This window comes from Epargyreus clarus, unplaced genomic scaffold (assembly GCF_041222505.1).
Source record: "Epargyreus clarus isolate Ecla_fem2 unplaced genomic scaffold, WU_Ecla_fem_2.2 ptg000036l, whole genome shotgun sequence".
Classification (NCBI taxonomy): Eukaryota; Metazoa; Arthropoda; class Insecta; order Lepidoptera; family Hesperiidae; genus Epargyreus; species Epargyreus clarus.
This window is the reverse complement of record NW_027332241.1, coordinates 2,864,390-2,879,927: the sequence shown is the minus strand read 5'-3', so window position 1 is coordinate 2,879,927 and position 15,538 is coordinate 2,864,390. Positions and strand designations below refer to the sequence as shown.

The following is a 15,538-nucleotide window of genomic DNA, read 5'->3' as shown; positions in this document are numbered from 1 at the left end:
CCACCTACACACTAGTGATTTAATGCATATTGCTTGAAATCACTAATGTGTAGTAACAAACAAGTTATTTTTTTTAATAGGGGGCTATATTTCTAGGACTGAGTTTAGCTGCTCGCCAATAATCAGCCTACCCACCTAACTACTAAACAATAACAAGGATGTAAGCGCATTTAAAGGTGGTAGAACCCTTTGTGGTTCAACTCCGGCGGCACCACCGCCACACCTATTTCTACCTAATAACAGCAGTGTTAGGCGCTGCTGTGTTCCGGTTTGAAGGGTGTGGTAAGGGAGACAGACTTTTCCGAGGCGTTCCAGCTTAGTCCTCAGGGGTAGCGGCGCATCTGTGGCCGACCTCAGGTAGGAATATCTAATCCTATCTGGGGTTGATTACAGATGTCCATGGGCGGCAGTAGCCACATCAGGTGGACTGCATGCTCGTCTGCTATTCTTATATTATAAAAAAAAAAAAAATTACATCCCACAGAGAACGACCAATCATCGAGGCGAATATAGAGTGGAGTCCTTAGGACTTTTTCTACCTAACAGCAGCAGTGTTAAGCACTGCTGTGTTCTGGTTTGAAGGGTGTGGTAAGGGAGCCATACTTCTTCGAGGCATTCCAGCTTAGCCCTCAGGTCTAGCAGCGGAACTTTAGCCGACCTCAACTGATAATCTTGTCTTGTTTGGCCTCTGTTGATTGCAGATGTCCATAGGCGACAGTAGCTACTTAACATTCTAATTACATACTCATCAGATACTCCCATATTACATATTTACTTACTATAATTATTCGTATTCAGTTGGTGAGTATAAAAACTCGGCATTACAGTTCATATATTTACAAAACAACGGAGCATAACCATAAACAACTCCTTCACTTTTTTATATACCCCAAACATAAATAAGTATAGATATCTCACCGCCTTGTAATTGAAGGAAGCCATTAAATGACTTAAACAGCTGACAATTCTGTCCGCCGTTTAATGGCTGTCATGGTGTAACTTACGCGGAATAATGCCGACATGCGCAGTTAAGTGGTGCAAAAACACGAAATCGAAGAAATATGGTTTTTATTCGTAAATGATCTAAAAACTAAATTTTTTTTTAATATTTTTCAAACACAAAATAGATGACAGTGACAATTGTCAAAAGGTTATATTTTCTTGTTAGGAGCGAATCTTTACTAATCTATGACCCAAAAGATATTGTTGCGTAAACAACAAAGATACAGGAAATACTTAATGTATCCAAAACAAAGAGACTAATCCCAGAATATTAATTGCGTACGGTATCGGCAATTAATGTACACAAAAATTAATTCGAGTTGCGTCTGACCTCGCTACGTGCTTCACCAAATACTATTTCGAGGACAGGATTAGCAGGTCGATACTAATTGAGCTTGTTATAACATTTATTTATCATCTGTACGGTCATAGACACACTTCTTTTTTTTAATCTTGTAAACGAGCACTGGCTGGAGATACCTTTCATGAACATTAATTTGAATTTGGAATAGAATTGGAGACTAACATGAAGTCTCAAACGTACTATGTTATTCGTATATTTCTGCCTAATAAAAGCAGTGTTAAGCGCTGCTGTGTTTTGGTTTGAAGGGTGTGGTAAGGGAGACATACTTTTCCGAGGCGTTCCAGCTTAGTCCTCAGGCGCAGCGGCGCATCACTTACCGACCTCAGGAAGGCATGTAATCCTATCTAGGGTTGATTACAGATGTCCACGGGCGGCAGTAGCCACTTACCATCAGGTGGACTGCATGCTCGTCTGCTACTCTTATATTATAAAAAAAAAATTGGAGTGACACTGTTGTAAAGTTAAAGTTCAGCATACTTACCTCTGTTATATGGAGTTAGTTGCCCATATTCATGGGCGGTAGTGACCTTCTACCACCTTAGATGAGTAAAATATACAGATTGATCATTTTTGCGAATTTAAATGTTGCGTAAATAAAGTGTTGCCACGTCTCCGTTCTAACATGTCCCTAAAATGTTTGAAATACTTATTTATTTATTACGTAAAGTTACTTATTTATACGTAATTTTTCTCTAAAAACGATTTTGGTTTGTCAAAAATTAAAATAATAATGATAAAATCATCCTTTTGTGGCTTCATTCAATACAATACAATACAATACTCTTTATTGTACACCAGATTTATAGTAAGAAACAAAAAATACAAAATAAACATTAATTAAAGGTACAACTGGCGGCCTTATCGCTAAATAGCGATCTCTTCCAGGCAACCGTTTACAAATAGGAAGAAAGTAATTTTGTATAAAAAGAGATCCAGGGTAGGGGTGTACATGAGTATAATGTAGCGAGAGTCATATTTTAAATATATCAGCAGCTAGAGTAGTAAATAATGGAAGAAAAGGAGAGAAAGAGGAGAATGCATAAAGTAGGAAATAATAGAATAGTATAAAAATAACAGAGTAACTAGGAAGCAGATTATAATGATAGATAAAATTCTTTTACCTGATTTTATAAGAATCCAGTGACTGCGCACGTGGGATAGTAATTGGTAAGGCATTCAATTTCAAGATGGTGAAGTATCTTTCTATTTTATTTATCAAAGTCTACCACTAGATGGACTGCTTGTTTGTTATTTCAATTTAAAAAAGTTAAAAAACTAAAAAACACGCTTTTATTGCGTATCGAACTAAAAACTAGAAAATAAATCAATCAATTTTAATGAATCGCCTCAAAATAAAATCATAATAAAGATTAAGTTATTAAAATAATAATTCAATTCAGAGTAAAAAGCGTGGGTCCTTGACATTTTAAATATTACAATCATTCTATTGGCAATTATCTATGAGAGAATAGTTATGAACCACAGTAAAATGCAGTATGCAAACGTAGATAAGTATAGATATCTCACCGCCTTGTAATTGAAGGAAGCCATTAAATGACTTAAACAGCTGACTTCTGTCAGCCGTTTAATGGCTGTCATGGTGTAATTTACGCGGAATAATGCCGACATGCGCAGTTAAGACACGAAAACAAAGAAAAAGTGCGAAGAAATATCGTTTCATTCGTAAATGATCTAAAAACTACATTTTAATATTTAATATTTTTCAAACACGAAAATAATTTACAGTGACAATTATCAAAAGTTTACATTTTCTTGTTAGGAGCGAGTAATCTTTACTAATCTATGTCATAGATTAGTAAAGATACTTTTACCGCCTTGAAATTGAATGAAGCCACAAACGGCTTATTAGTAAGTTCTTTTTTTGAATTCTTGACAAATAAAAACATTTTTAGAGAAAATTTACGAATAAATAACTAATACTGCGTAATTTACATAATAAATAAATAATTATTTCAAATATTTTAGGAACATTTTAGCACGGAGACGTGGCAAAACTGTTTTACGCAACTATTTCAATTCTCAAAACTGGGTACATTTTCTTGTTAGGAGTGAGTAATCTTTACTAATCTATGATCTATGTATGCAAAGTTTAAAATTTATCAAGCTTTTAGAAACGAGTGAAATTTGATCTCCAAGATTCTGTTACATACATACATACATAGATACAACCCAAGCTAATAAAAGCGTGTTAAAATAGGTTTATTTGTACAATTATACTGCATGTAATCAGAAAAACCGCATCATGTTGATAAATGGCTGTTGGTTACGTAATTGTGCAACTGTATTAATTATGCTGTATCTTTTAAATTACTTAAATATGAGATATAATCGCTTGCTCAGTAAAATCCCCTAATAACTGGTTTAAGGAAAAAATACTTATACCTAATCCAAAGGAATGGAAGCTTACCAATAATAATTATTTACAATTATTATTTGTGTTTTTAAAATCATCCTTGTGCAGTACGAAGCACACATTCTTATACTTATACTTAAAGTTGGTAGAACTCTTTGTGGTTCGACTCCGGCGGCACCACCGCCACACCTATTTCTACCTAATAACAGCAGTGTTAGGCGCTGCTGTGTTCCGGTTTGAAGGGTGTGGTAAGGGTGACAGACTTTTCCGAGGCGTTCCAGCTTAGAGGACTAAGCTAGGGGTAGCGGCGCGTCTGTGGCTGACTTCAGGTAGGAATATCTAATCCTATCTGGGGTTGAATACAGATGTCCATGGGCGGCAGTAGCCACTTACCATCAGGTGGACTGCATGCTCGTCTGCTACTCTTATATTATAAAAAAGATAGAATCGTTAAGTTAACGACCTCTGATCTCAAGAGAAGCCGTGGGAAAAGCTAGTACTTCCTATAATTACATTAATCTTACTACAGACGGCTAAATGTGCGAAAATTTACGAATTTAAATAGTAAACAACATTTAAGTTTTTTGACCTTCCCAAATTCATAATATAGGAAATGTAGGTCAAGCTAGGTAGGGAGACCATCTTGTAAAGAGTGAAGGATAGTCTTAGATAAAACCTTTTTTGTCCTAATTGGCCAGGGTAATATATTTCGAGTCGCGGGCGGTCGGGCTTATCGTCTTATTAAAAAAAAAAACACTCTCTGCACTCACAGCCCCACACTAGGATTCCATGTGTCGTGGGTGCCATGGACACATACATAGACAAATACACAAACACCCAGACCCAGAAACAGAAACCTAAATTCATCATTTAGATATCTGTCTGGCCGGGGATCGAACCCGGGACCCTCTGCGTGTCAGACCAGTATGGTGACCGCTCCGCCACACGGGTCGTATTGCAATATTTTAGTTCTAAAAAGGATAAGCTTGATCTTACCAGTTCACGGTGTTAAACCTAAAACTAAACTCTTAGGCGTGGTAGTTTCCTCATGCTTTCCTTTGTTTAAGCAAGTGATAACTGTTTTAAATACGCACATACCCTCGAACCTCGGACGTCCAGATGGAGAGGTCGAATTTTTAACCATAAGGTTTTACGTTTTCAACATTTCCGTAACCAACACCACGGTACAAATATCTATATTTTTATATATATATTTCTTATGTGCGTGTGTATGTCACTGAACCCCTCCTAAACGACTGGACTGATTTTGATGAAATTTGTTGTATGTGTTCAAGGGGACTTGAGAATGGTTTAGATTCACAATTTAGTCCGTGGGAAAAGGTCTTTTTAATTAATTTTTAATTCGTAAGTAGTTATAGAATCGGAAACTATGAATTTGATCAAGTGATGATCTTTAGCAAAGTTGTTGTTCAAGAGCCCACGAGGGTTGGGAGGTAGTAAGACCAATTTTCAACAGATGGCACCACTGTCATTCCAATGCAGGTACAAATTTTCCGTTTTATGTATGTCATATTATTTCTTTAAAATGCGGGCGAAGCCGCGGGCACCACTAGTATCTATATATATATATAGATCCTTTTACTGTGCGAACACTAAAAATGATTGATCAGAGATGTGTCGCTAGCCGGGATTAAGTTGGAATGTCTTGTGACAGTGTATTTCACACAGAAATAGGAAAAATCCGAAGAAACACGACAAGTTGGTCACCCTCGCCAGTTCCAGTTAAAATTTAGCGCAGTTGGCATTCGAAAAAATAGGTTACAGTTTTTTATTTAACTCGTTATCATGAGAGTAGAAAGTAAATATGATTTATTGTTATAACGGCCCCAAGTTTGAATTTGAATTAATGTTTAACGGTAAAATTACTCACTTAGTATCATCAAATCAAATCAATTTTTTTTATTCAATAAGGTTCTTTACAGAGCACTTTTTGAATGTCAATACAACTACCACCACTTCAATTGTGTTTCGTTATGGAGAAGTAGCCAGTATGTCTAGGGTTTCGTACCCGAAGGGTAAAAACGGAACCCTATTACTAAGACTCCGCTGTCTGTCCGTCTGTCACAAGGCTCTATCTCTAGAACCGTAATAGATAGACACTTGAAAGTTTTATAGAGGATGCATAACGGTGGCCGGTATAACAACAAATACTAAAAATAAAATAAAGTAAATATTAAAGGAGGTCCGGTATTTTTGTTTTTTTCGATCTAATTTGTTAACTAATATAACTGCTATAATAATAAATACAAATAAGAACAATAAAACATATTTTAATATGGTAATTTGATAAAAATACGTTAGATATAATGATTATTTGGTGGTACGGAAGCCTCCATGTGCGAGTTCGACTCGTACTTTGCGAATTATTTTATAATATGAGAGTAGCAGACGAGCATGCAGTCTACCTGATGTAAGTGCTCACTGTCGCCCATGTACATCTGTAATCAACCCTAGATAAGATTAGTATCCTACCCGAAATCGGCGATAGATGCGTCGCTACCCCTGAGAACTAAGCTGAAAGGCCTCGAAAAAGTATTTCCCTTACCACACCCTTTAAACCAAAACACAGCAGTGCTTAACACTGCTGTCGTTAGGTAGAAATAGGTGTGGTGGTGCCGCTAGAGTCAAACCTTTTATAACACCTTTAATTACCTACAAATTCACAAAAATACATATTTTCCTAGTTAAATTACAGTTTGCTTGGTAATGTTTCGGACCTTGTTTTGTCATAATATAACAAGCAATAAAACATAATAATTATAATTGATATACCCAATTTAAAAACTTAATATATGTACATATTTACTTGACTGTGAAGGGTAAATGTATTTCGAGCATATATACCTAATATTTATCTAAATATATATAACTCAAAGTTGACTGACTGACATAGTGATCTATCAACGCACAGCCCAAACCACTGGACGAATCGGGCTGAAATTTGGCATGCAGTTAGATGTTATGACGTAGGCATCCGCTAAGAAAGGATTTTGATCAATTCTACCCCCAAGGGGATAAAATAGGAAATGAAAATATTACTTCGTAACGCGAGCGAAGCCGCGGGCAAAAGCTCGTGTCTCATAATTTTTCAAGCTCTGTTGCACAAACGGATTTTAATATATCTATGTCTTGGTGAATTCGTCTTAATTGCGGGAGTGAAATAGTCTATGTTTTAAGTAGTCGTTTTTTTTGTTTTTACTTATAATAATTCTTTAGTTACGAGTATTATCCTTAAATTAACATTTTAATTTGAAAGATAGAATGAGCATAATTCAAACGGGTAGCTACCAAAATGTATAGTCCGTGCCAAACTGCTAGTCCGCTCTGAAGTTGTTGCGAGCAGGTGTAGTCATACAATTTGCTATGGCGTCACGATTTATTTCTATATTCAGAGCGGACTACCAGTTTTCTGCAGACATTTAAAAAATATAAAGACACTTTAAAAAAGGTAAATTGGAGGAGGTAGTACCCTGTGTGGTTCGATTCCGGCGGCACCACCGCGATACCTATTTCTGCCTCATTACAGCAGTGTTAAGCGCTGCTGTGTTCTGGTTTGAAGGGTGTGGTAAGGGAGACATACTTTTCCGAGGTGTTCCAGCTTAGTTCTCACGGGTAGCCGCGCATCTGTGGCCGACTTCAGGTAGGAATCTAATCTTACCTGGGGTTGATTACAGATGTCCATGGGCAGCAGTAGCCACATACCATGTGGTGGACTGCTTGCTCGTCTGCTACTCCCATATTTAATATATAAAAACATTAAAGACTAGCTGACCCGGCAAACTTTGTACCGCAACAAAATCTATTTATCAAATATATTTCATACTAGCTGACCCGGAAAACGTTTTGTTGCCATATAAATAAAAAAAATTTAAGGGTGAACAACCCTTATCTTTTATCACAACTTTTTTAATTAGGGATGACTGAGAGTGTTATAAACATAGGAGTAGACAAATATAATCAGAAAGCTTCGAACTGCTAAGCTATCGGGAGTTACACGTGTTGTGAGTCAACCATAAAAGATAGACATATGCTGTCGTGGGATATTTTTTTATATAATTTTAAGGAGAACAATTCCGTCATAGATTATTTCTGTATAGCTTTAACCATTAAGGTTTCACACGCGACGAAAGCTTAAAAAATGGAGTAACTTCTCCCGTTTTCCCAACATTTCCCATCACTGCTCCGCTCCTATTGATTGTAGCGTGATGAAAATTATACTGTAACCAGCTCAGGAGTATGAAAAATAATTGTACAAAGTTTCGTTAAAATCCGTCGAGTTGTTTTTGTTTCTATAACGGTTATACGGACAGACAGACAGACAAAAATTTTACTGATTGCATTTTTGGCATCAGTATCGATCTCTAATCACCCCCTGATAGTTATTTTGGAAATATATTTCATGTACAGAATTGACCTCTCTACAGATTTATAATAAGTATAGATAAAATATAGCCTATGTATGTCGTAGATAATGTAGCTTTCGAATGGTGAAAGAATTTTTAACATCGGTCCAGTAGTTTTTGAGCCTATTCATTACAACCAAACAAACAAACGAAGCTTTCCTCTTTATACTATTAGTGTATTATTTTGGAAAGATCGATTATATGTATTTTGGAAAGATCGAACCCGAAATCCTCTATGTCAAATGGGTGACGTCTACGATCTGCCAAATAATATAATTAAGATAAGTTTTGTAAGGGTTTACGTAGTAACTATTTATTTATCTGTGGTACGGTGTACTAATGATGTTTACTTTTAATATCTTCTATATAACTCAATAAAGTTGGAGTATCTGTCTGTGTAACAGATAAATAATTAAATGAAACATTTTTGTAGAGCGGTCTATTTTTGGAAAATATGTGTGGTGATGGAGACGGGCTTTTCCGAAGCGTTCTCAGGGGTAGCGGCTCATCTGTGGCCCACCTCAGGTAGGACTACCTAATCCTATCTGGGATTGATTACATATGTCCATGGGTTGCAGTAGCCACTTACCATCAGGTGGACTGCATGCTCGTCTGCTACTCTTATATTATAAAAACATACAGATCATTTACATATAAGCAATCATAAAATAAGGTAAACCTTCATAATCTAGCAAGTTATACTAGAAAGCAACATTCCTGCCTCTTAAGATAATTAAGGCCAGAAGATTCAATGACAATTAAACCAGATATTATATTGAATTAATTTATATAAGGCAGAAATAGGTGTGGTGGTCGGCGAAGTCGAAGGTAAAACCCTTCAATAATTAGGGCAAGAGAAAACGGACTAAGTGGAGGTTGGAAATATTAAAGGATTCCGTATTATGAGCAGGTACCACCGTTAGGTATTGATAAAATGATATATTTATATTATTAAGATCGAGAAAAAATAGCCAAATGGCGTATTTGGCTATTTTTTCAAACACATTTAATAATCAAAATAATCCTTTGTTTACTAAAGGGTAAAAATGGGACCTTATTACTAAACCCAGGGCCGGATTTAGAGGTCTAGAGGCCTTGGGGCAACAAAGGAATGGAGGCCCCCTGGCCCCAAATTATTTTCCGAATAAAATGAACAATTTTATCAGTTGAGTTTTTCATTAAATATTTTATTGTGAAACGTATGTAGATTCTTCTAGTATTCATGTTTGTACAAAGTACTGCAGATAAAAGTAAAACAGCGAAAAAAAAATCAAAGGAAAAGATATATTTTTTTACTAGTGTTTACTAGTCGGAATTAAAAAAGAAATCCGACGTCTCTATTGTGGAGGCCCCTCTTTAGTGGAGGCCCTGACTAAACCTTCACTATCTGTCAGTTTGCCACAGAGCTCTATCTCTAGAACCGTAATATTACTGCCGTAATAACATATAATAAAAGAAAAATAAAGTCAAATATAACTGGCTAAATAAGAGTTAGTTCAAGAGATGTAACCCTGTCAGCACTGTGACAGACAGACGGACAGCGGAGCTTTAGTACGGAACACATAAATACAAATAAGAACATATTTTAATATGGTAATTTGATAAAAATACGTAAAATATAATGAACTTGAAGGTGGTAGATCCCTTTGTGGTTCGACTCCGGCGGCACCACCGCCACACCTATTTCTGCCTAAACACATAAAGTCAAAAAGGAACACAAAGGAAGGTCACATAAAGTCGTATGCATTTAAATGCAAGTACAGTCTCATGAAAATGCTTGTTATTCGGTGAAGTTTGTATTCTTAATTTATTAAGTGAGAGTAAATAATTATGTAACTGATAAAAAATCTTTATTGATTAAAAGGTTCTAAACCCATGACAAAATGCTTCGGTCGTCTCATAACTTAAGGGCAGATTTCACTGCATACGAGCGGTTTTTTAAATTTCAAACTAGTTTTTGCCCGCGGCTTCGCCCGCGTTTAAAACAAAATCATGACATACTAACATACATAAAACTAAAAATTCGTACCTTAATTGGTACGTCAGTGGCGCCATCTGGCGAAAATTGGTAGTGCCAACTCTGAAACCTTCGTGGGCTCATGGACAACAACTTTGTTAAAGATCATCACTTGATTAAATGCATAGTTTACGATTCAATCCTTAGTAATATCGATTAAAATTATCGATTTTTGATCCGATTAATCGATCTTAGATCACCATCCCTAGTTCAAAATTATCCAAAATTTCCTATGTCCTTTCTCGGGTCTCAGACTATCTTTGTACAAAATTTCAATAAAATCGGTTCAGTAGTTTAGGCGCGAAGAAGAGACAACCAAACAAAGAGACAGACAGAGTTACTTTCGGATTTATAATATTAGTAAGGATTTACTATTCAGGCAGTACTGCTTTGGAATGCTTTGCCCGTGCATATCAGGAAAGCACCCAGTAAAACAGTATTTAAAAAACTTGTCCGAGAGCATTTTCTTAACACCTCGTCAATATCTTAATCATCTGTATTGTTTATTTTATATAATATGTATTTGATTAAATATTTTGATATATTACTGAACTATACGTATTTATTTATGTATTTATAATAAATAACGTAATTAATTTCATGTATTACATATATAATTACATGAAACTCGGCCTCTCGATCGAGGATTCCAAGTTTCAAATCCCAGGCACGCACCACTGATTTTTCAAAATTATGTGCGTATTATAAATTAATTATCACTTGCTAAACGGTGAAGGAAAACATCGTGAGGAAACCTGTATATCTGAGAGATTTATAAAAAAATTCTCAAGAGTATGTGAAGTCCACCAATACGCACTTGGCCAGCGCGGTGGACTATGGCCTAATCCTTCTCATTCCGAGAGGAGACCCGTGCCCAGCAGTTGGACAGTAATGGGTTGCTGACGATGATGATGATGATGATATTTAATAAACACCTGCCGTCATTTTCTCCATCCACCCAGGGTTGACTGGCAGAGAATGCCATCAGGCATTAAGTTTGTCCTATTGTATATTTTATGTTTATAGAGGTGCAATAAATAAATAAATACTTATCCCTTTTTTTTCAAAATGTGAATAAAAATATGTAAAGTTTACGTAATAATTTTATTGATAAATATTTTAGAATTAAATATGAAATAAAAATGAACTTATTTATGTAATCACATATGCAATAAAGATTATTTTAGGAATATTTCGTTTGACTCCGAAGGTACCTACCACCATTACAGATATATCTGCTTATCTGCCTTATGCCGTGTTCTGGTTTGAAGAGTGTGATATGGCAGATACAGTGGCGTCACTATAGGGTGGCAGGGCTGGCAAAATACCACGGGACTCCGGTCTTATGGGACCCCCGGTCCGAGAGACTGCGAGCTCAAAAGTGACCAAAAATGTGTATAAATAAAAAAATTAAGCGAAAAAAATTTTTCGTTCGTAAAGCACTCTCTGATGCTTCGCATGAGTCGTGCAAAAAAGTCGCCAGGACCAAACTATCACTTGTCCCAGTAGTTTCGGGACCAGAGGGGCTACGGATTACAGTATCCCCTGCCTGTTGTAAGAGGCGACTAAAACGGGCTTCCGGAGTTGCGGGTGGCAAGAGCTCAAACCGCCCGGCCAGCGACACCGGGAAGGACGGCGGTATGTGTGGTCCCATACTGTCGTGTACATCAGACGGTGTGGCGGGCGACATGTTCTCCTGGGTGGAGCCCGACGGGGCAACGCGCTAACAGGACTTCGGTCGCGTCCTTTGGAGATCCCGGAGTTCTCTACGCAGCGGCGAGGACGGCCACCGGGAGGGTTTTAATGTGGTAAGAATCGTACATAATCCCGTGTCGCTCCCACGACATGGGGTACCTTTTGAAGGTTTCCCCCTCGTAAACAAAAAAAGGACCAAACTATCACTAAAGTACGTTTTCTTAGGGCCCTTAAGCGAAAATTTCTTAGGGCCCCATACAATGAATTTGCCTTGGGTCTCATATGGTATAGTTACGCCACTGGGGAGACATACTTATACGAAGAATTACGTAGTCCTACCTAGGAACGCATTCGACCTTAAGTAGGACTCTAATTCTATCCATTGGTGGATTAAGGGAGTCGGAGGCCCGCGACGGAAAGTCAAACCAAATCAATTTTTTTAATTCAAAATAGGTTCTTTACAGTGCACTTTTTGAATGTCAATACAACTAGCACCACTTCACAAGGTGTTTCGCTATGCAGAAGAAGCGGCGAAAGAAACTCCATAACGCACATCTTTTAAGAAAATATTTTTGAGATTTGAATGTCTTTTAAAAAAAAGTTGAATTGAGGCCCCCAAAAGCGGAAAAAGTTTTTTGATTTTACAAAATGACAAATGTGTCATAGAATTATTCGACTGTGATTCGGTGACCTTTTTTCGCCGTGATACAAATTTCATGGATTGTTTGGTTCTGACGATCGTTTTTAACAACTGCGTTTAGGGTCCCCCAGGGTAGGGGGCCCGGGGCGGACCGTCCCTATCTTCCCAATTTAGTCTGCTAGAGCTGAGGAGACTTTTTTTATATATATTATAGTAGTAGCAGACGAGCCTGCAGTCCACCTGATTGTAAGTGGCTATTGCCGCCCATGGACATCTGTAATCAACCCCAGATAGGATTAGATATTCCTACCCGAGGTCGGCCACAGATGCGCCGCTACCCCTGAGGACTAAGCTGGAACGCCTCGGAAAAGTCTGTCTCCCTTACCACACATACTTATACGAAGCATTACGTATCCTACAGAATAACGTATCTGTGATCGACCTTAGGTAGGATTCTAATTCTATCTAGCTGTAATTACCTAATGCACGCTCGCTGGTTTAACTTCATAAAAATTGTTACATGAACAAAGTTTAAGGTCAAGCAATATTTTTGTATACAATCTCCAAAGCGGTGATGGGCGATGAATGGGCTACGCTTCAGTCTATAGAACGCTAAAAAAATAGAAATGACTTTCACCATATTTAATGCAATTGGTGTGCATTTGTTTCGTTTCGAATTCTTTGTCCACCACACCTATTTCTGCCTAATGCAGCAGTGTTGCGCTGCTGTGTTCTGGTTCGAAGGGTGTGGTAAGGGAGACAGACTTATCAGAGGCGTTCCAGCTTAGTACTCAAGTTGCGGGGCATCTATAGCCGACCTCAGGTAGGAACCTAATCTTATCTGGGGTTCAATGCAGATGTCCTTGGGCGGCAGTAGCCACTTATCATCAGGCGGAGTGTATGCTCGTCTGCTACTCTTATATTTATTTAAATAAAAATGTTATCTACTTTGCCGGTGATAGAATTTGAATATGAAACTAGTCGCCAGCCTTTTTGGTAACTATAGTTGATTAAAAGATATAAATACAAACTAAAATAGAGAATCACCGAAGTATAACAGGAATTATTCTGTATTTCAATGATTATTTTTATATTTTTGATATTAATACATAAAACGGAAACAGTTTTATCTACTACAGAACATAGAAATATAAGTATTTTTGTAGCCTCTGAATTCATATTTGGGTTATTTGAAACAGCATATAGGAAAAAATTGCGACAAAATCACAAAAGAGGTGTATTTTAATTTATACAACTTTTCGGCATAATATTATAATTTGTCACATTTAAATCTACGGCTATATACAACGCTTTCTATACTCACCCTCAAAAAGGGTACCCTATGTCGTTACCACATTCTTTATATATATATTTCTTATGTGCGTGTGTACGTCACTGAACTCCTCCTAAACGACTGGACTGATTTTGATGAAATTTGTTGGGTGTGTTCAAGGGGACTTGAGAATGGTTTAGATTTAGAATTTAGTCCGTGGGAAAAGGTTTTTTTTTTAATTAATTTTTAATTCGTAAGTAGTTATAGAATCAGAAACTATGCATTTGATCAAGTGATGATCTTTAGCAAAGTTGTTGTCCAAGAGCCCACGAGGGTTTGGGAGTTGGTTAGACCAATTTTCGACAGATGACACCACTGTCATTCCAATGCAGGTACAAATTTTCCGTTTTATGTATGTCATATTATTTCTTCAAAATGCGGGCGAAGCCGCGGGCACCACTAGTAATATATAGAAAACTATAAAAACACCCAGGACTCAGAACAGAAATCTTGTATTTTTTTAGATATCTGTCTAGCCAGGGATTGAACCCGAAACCCTTCGCGCTTCTGACAGGTATGGTGACCGCTTCGCCAAGCGGGTCGTTAAAGTATTTTACGTGTTTGTTGCTAATTTGTTGATTATAATTAAAGTGCGTAATCTTTTGGGTAGCGCTCATCCACAAATAAAAACGAATATTTTATGGTTCAGCTGTACTAGGGTCTTTGAATAGCAGGCGTTTACAAAATACTTAGGTTTTTATTTACCCCAATTGAATAAAAAATATAATTGTGTCAATTTCCATACGTCTTAATAAGCTTCAGTTTGGGCTGTAAAAAAAGATTCGATCGGTCACTAAAAAACACTACTATCCGCATCCTAGCAACCGCGCGTATTTAATTAATATAGATTTATAAAGCACTAGCTGACCCGGCAATCTTTGTACCGCCTCAAAATCTATTTATCAAATATATTTCATATAAAATATAGCCTATGTTACACGTGGATAATGTAGCTTTCGAATGGTGAAAGAATTTTTAAAATCGGTCCATTAGTTTTTGAGCCTATTCATTACAATCAAACAAACAATAACAACAAAACAATTTTCCTCTTTATAATATTAGTGTAGATTACACCGCGACACAACGGCTAATTTGAAGGCGCCAAATGCCATTTCTACTCATATAAGTCCTATGCTTCATACCGCGTGCAACTCGCTATCATTGCATGTCGCAACGCCGCTCGGACGCGCGCTGACGTTTCCATTTTCAAATTTATTTCGCGCCATTATCGTTCGGAAAGTGGTAAATAATTTTAAAAATTGTTTTATTTTACGCGTTTTTTTTAAGGATTTATTGTTGAAGTGAGTGGTGGTTCTAATAATTAAATTCGTGTTACAGAGCTGTTGCAAGGTAATTTTTAATACTTATTTAAATATTTTTTTTATTAAATTATTATCAATTTCAGCAATAAAATATAACATAAAACAACGTACCAATTACTGTTCCATTTAAATCATTGTAAATAAAAAAAAACTATTCCTTCGGATATTTTAAATCTGACATTGAAATCCAATATTAAAAAATCCCAACATCGTTAAAAACAAAACATTTTAAAAATATTTTTTTTCTTAAGTAGTACATATATCTAAATATGGGGTGCATTTTACAAATCGGATAAGGTCTAATTAAATGAGATATCTGGTTCTTAGAAAAGTTCTACATTGCGTGCAAGTTAATAAAATCTGTTAC

At 36.6% G+C, this 15,538-nt stretch overlaps 1 protein-coding gene across 2 annotated transcripts in view; it reads right to left on the bottom strand.

Moving 5' to 3' along the window:
- LOC140757039 (HMG domain-containing protein 4) overlaps positions 1-15,538 on the bottom strand; it is a 225,810-nt gene that overhangs the window by 22,592 nt on the left and 187,680 nt on the right. The gene's annotated exons all lie outside the window — the stretch shown is intronic.